This window comes from Leptonotus elevatus, chromosome 1 (genome assembly GCF_054856555.1).
Source record: "Leptonotus elevatus isolate MCC_2025b chromosome 1, RoL_Lele_1.0, whole genome shotgun sequence".
NCBI lineage: Eukaryota > Metazoa > Chordata > Actinopteri > Syngnathiformes > Syngnathidae > Leptonotus > Leptonotus elevatus.
Window position 1 is genome coordinate 26810834 of NC_141239.1, and position 5000 is coordinate 26815833.

General features: G+C 52.0%; 1 pseudogene; it reads right to left on the reverse strand.

Moving 5' to 3' along the window:
* The window catches only part of LOC147181432 (28S ribosomal RNA), a 9406-nt pseudogene that overhangs the window by 2794 nt on the left and 1612 nt on the right, over positions 1-5000 (reverse strand).

Sequence of the window (5000 nt, forward strand, 5' to 3'; positions counted from 1 at the left end):
ACCCCCGACCCCCAGTTTTGACATATCTTTCGACGCTCCATCGTCGCCCCTTTCCAGGGTCAGTCGATTCGGCAGGTGAGTTGTTACACACCCCTTAGCGAGTTCCGACTTTCAGGGCACCGTCCTGCTGTCTATATGAACCAACACCCTTCCAGGAGTCCCGAGCCCCTGCCCCCTCAAGCAGCAGGTGGCTTGCAGAGCCCCTCCCTTGGGTCACTCCCGCTTCCGGCCTTCATCCTAGACACACTTCCTTTTAGTGAGCAGACCTGACCCCTCATCCACCATTGCCCCCTCACAGAGCTAGGTGGCTTGCAGCGCCAGTCCCTCCAGTCACCCGCTAACTTAATTATTTTGTTAGTACTAAACAGAAGATATAAGCAACTAAAGTTAAAAAATAATAATAATAATAATAAAGTGAGAAAAAAAATTACAAAATAAAGAACAACAAATAAACCTTAATAATAAAAATAAAATTAACAAAAAAAATAAATATATAAAATATATATCTATATATTATATTTATTATACCCTATATATATAATTAGTATTCTTAATGTTATTATTATAATTGTTGTTTAAATTATTTTTTATTTTATTTTTTTTCTCTCCCATTCATTCATTTCCGGCCTTCTTCCTTGGCATTTCCTTGTCCTTCCCTGGACTAGAACCCAGGTTTAAGTAGCCCCCCCACCATCTGAGTCAATGTTCCTGTGCTCTTCACTGCTCATATTCCTGAGTACTTCTTTCTTACTTTGACATGTCTTATGCTTGATATTCCAGGATACATCCCATCATCTCTCCACCGTCCCTCTCCATCCTTGCTCCAGTCGCTACTTCCATCATTGCATCCTGAAAAACGCTGCAAGTACATCAATTGAATATAACAGTGTCCTTCTGCTCACCAACTTGGCAAACTCCTTCGCTCTGTTTCTCGGCACTCCCAGAGCACTGAGCACTCCGAAGTTCATCGGGGGCCACTTTCCCCGGGTTCCCATCGGAAAGCCCATCACCTTTACGTTCCTCCCTCCGACCAACTTGGCAATCTGGGCCGCTTCTGGTTCGTAGTGGATAACCTTTTCCCCTGCCGCTCGGCCGAGACAGTCATCGTCCATCTCATACCGAATAGTCACGTCTAAGATCAGAACATCATGGCCACGCACGCAGACCAGGTCGGGGATCCTGAGTTCGCCCTCCATCGTCCTTACTCGAAGCTCCCTGGTCACAACCCAGCCATGACGCTCCGCCTCTGTGGCCAAGAGCGCACACACCTTATTGTGCCGTTTTATCCTATTCCGTTGGGTATAAGCGCAGTTACCCAAGATGTGTGAGCACGTCTCGAGCCGGGCCGGGCAGCGCCTACAGGCTGCTCCTAGTTTGCTTCTCCCCCTCACCAGGAACTCCCGAGTGGGGTACACACCCGCCCTCAGCGCCAGTCCAACCAAAAACTCGCGCTGCCTAAACCCCACAGCCACGGGATCTGCAAGCCACGAGTTGCTGAGCCTGTCACTTCGGAACAAGTCTGCGCCCACACCCTGGACCTGTGTAGTCGCCCAGGCCAAGCTCTCGTCGCGACGCCAGTCTGGGAAACTTGGCATCTCTCTGGCAGTCACCCGGGTGATATCCTCATCACCAATCTTTGGTGCATCACCCGGATTCCCTCCGGCCTTTACCCACCACTTTTCCCAGTCCGCATGCCTTATCCTCTCTCTTGCCAAGCCCGTAACCCACGGATCAGACGACTCCAACATTCTCCAGGTGCGCTTCACCCTCATCGATGAGATCATTTTTTCCAGTCTTAGCAGTCCCATACCTCCATCTCTCGATCTTGTATATAGAAATCCATTGCACGTGGACACTGCCTTTTTTTTTTTTTTCCTGACCCTTCTGTCAACCTGAGCCAACATTGTTACAGAAACCTTCCCGAGATCGGCCTGATAAATAAGCCTAGGAAGGGCGAATGAGTTCAGAATCCTCAAGCGCTGCGTAGGCTTCAGAGGTGCCTCAGAAATTCTTTCCAACCATATCTTCATATCCATGTTCGGATTTTTTGGAACAATTCCTCTCCCCAGTCCTACCTGGACTCCCAGGTAACCCACTAGCTCGCCCGCACCAATCATATGGATCTCCTTTCCATTAATTGCCCATGGCTCGCAATCACCTATCCTTCTTCCTTCCATCCAGAAGCCATGGCATTTCTTAGGCTGAGCCGCAAGTCCTGTAATATGGCAGAATTCAGACACCATCTCAAGGCATTCCCTCATGCCCTCCTTCGAGCCACTCATCAGGACCAGATCATCAGCGAAGGCCAGCGTAGTGATCTGACGTTCCTCCCATCGTAGTCCCAATCCTGAGCATTCCAGTCTGTGGATGAGAGGGTCCATAGCAAGGTTAAACAGCAGCGGTGACATTGGGTCCCCTTGCTTTACCCCCACCTCCATTCTTATGGGCCGAGTATACGCGCCCCCACAGCCCACGCTGGTCGAGCAGTCTACATATGAATTCCGGACCAGCTCAATAACATGTTTGTCCACTCCTCGATGCTCTAGAGCACATATTATATGCTCATGGGACACTGAGTCGAAGGCCTTTGCAAAGTCCACGAACACCACTGCCAGTGGCACCTCTTCCATCCTCGAGCGTCTGATCAATCTGTCCAGAATCATCAGGTTCTCCGCGCATCCACTCGAGCCCTCCACGAATCCACGCTGCCTAGGCTCAATTGGACAGGCTCGCGCCAGCCTCATCGTCACGATTCTGCTAAACAGTCCCACAACTGCCGACCCAATCGTCACCGGTCTCCACCCTGAAACCGTAGCCAGCTCAGTAGGATCAGAGGTTTTAGGAAGCAGCCGTGTCCTGCACTTCTTAAAGGCCTTTGGGATGACTCCATGCACCAGCCACATCGTAAACATCCTTGCTATTTTCCGGCCTGACGGATCCCATTTCCTCAAATCCTGCCTGATGATCCTATCTGGACCTGCAGCAGCTTTCTTCTTCATTTTGGTTAGGTTTGCCATGACTTCAGCCGCCAGGATGGGCCTACAGAACAGCTCGTTATCCGTACCTTCCCTCGCACGAAATTGACCCAGACCCTGGAATGGCCTCACCAACCCCCATCTCGCACGAAATGCATCGTCCACCATCTCCATCGGCAATGTACACTCCGGGTTCTCTGCTCCATTCAGCACCCGAGCAGCCAATCCCGGCAGATCTTTATTGTACATCCTCTGGTATTCATGATATTGCCTCACACGACGCTTCGCCCAACCTTTTCCCTGAGTCCAAATTCGCACTGGTGTCCTACGGCCTGTTGAGTGCTCCACAGACCCCCCCAGCGACTTAATCATGTCTAATGCCAAGGTCTCGATCATGTCCGGCTTCTGATCTACATCCCTCACCAAAGAAGCTATGGCCTTGAGCTCTTCGCCCTCTTCTCCTTCGCCCCCTTTGTCGATCTCCTCCCGAATTCTCGTCGCCACCAGATCCGGAGCTTTTGTAGGCGGGCCTTTAGCAGACAACAGTTCTTCATCAGTACTCTGACCCCACTGTCGCCCCTCACGGCCATAGCTTGCCACATCGCCACACGACGACCTTGTACCTTCCCTCGCCTGGTTAGCTGCCTTCTTGCAAATTAGCTATTTTCCACTTGTCCTTTTCCCTTTCCTCCTTCCTTCGACAATCCTCCGCCACTCCTCTGGGTGGGCCAGCCTCTTGTGTTGGGAGACACCAACCGCCTTCTTGAATCGACAGTCGCAGACATCACATGGAAATCCCTGGGTGACACTTTCCTCACCCACCGCTCTCCCACATTTAGGAACATGGCACGCAATAGAGTGCATATTGCTACCACTCCTCCTACACTTCCTGCACATGTATGTGACAGCGGCGTGACGATGTCTCAAGGCAAGATGTCTCGCAAGCTCCCCCACATTTCCAACACGCACCCAGCACAGCGGGCACCCTCCAGTTTTCAACGGCAAGAGCACTGCCACTCTCACTGGGGAGATTGTCCTTCTCTGCCGGAGTTCCGGGATCCTGCTCTTGTAAGAACTCAAACGCCCCTTCCTTTCCTCACGCATTCTTCCTTTCATTCCAACTTTACAAGGCTGTACGGACTCCATTACCTCTTCGAACATTGCTCTCACTAGCAAGCCCTCCAAGGTTCCTACTTCCGCATTTATAGAGGGACGCCCAGGGCCTCGACCAATCACAATCCAACAGCTCTCACTGCCTGATTGGTGCGTTCCCTGAGCTCGTGTGTTTGCTAACATGGTCTTCCCATCCAGAGAGTTTTCGCCACCACACCCAACTATTACTTTCCAAGCGAGACATGTCATAATTGCTTGTCAACCTCTTTCTTTCAGAAGGAAGTGATCCTTACTTCCTTCCACAGACCCCTCTTTTTCAGGATGATGGTGATCCCTCCCAACACCCCTAGGGGGAGCTTTTAGCCAAACAGTGCAGTACACCCTTTGTTTCCCAGCGGACACCACGAGGAGGCAGCTTCCCCAAGGGAGCCATATATTATTCGCCCTTTACCCAGGTTTACGGATTTCTTCACTTTGACATCCCACCCTCAAACGAATGCAAGTCATACCATGTTATTTGGCTTTCCAGGCAGAGGCACTCGTGCCCCGGGCAGCTAGGAATTACCCATAGGCCATCGGACATCCATATACTCCACTATCCGATATATCCGGCCTCTAAGTATTCAGAGCACTGGGCAGAAATCACATCGCGTCAACACCCGCCTCGGGCCATCGCGATGCTTTGTTTTAATTAAACAGTCGAATTCCCCTGGTCCGCACCAGTTCTAAGCCAGCTGCTAGGCGCCGGCCGAGGCGACCCGCCGCGGGAGACCGAGCGGCGGCGGTGGCGGACACCCGCAACCGGCCCCGAAAGGCTGGAAGCGAGGCCGCCGCGCGACCGACCGCCGCGGAGCCGCGACGGGCGCCGCAGCTGGGGTGATCCGCGGGAAGGCCCGACACCCTCGCACCTGC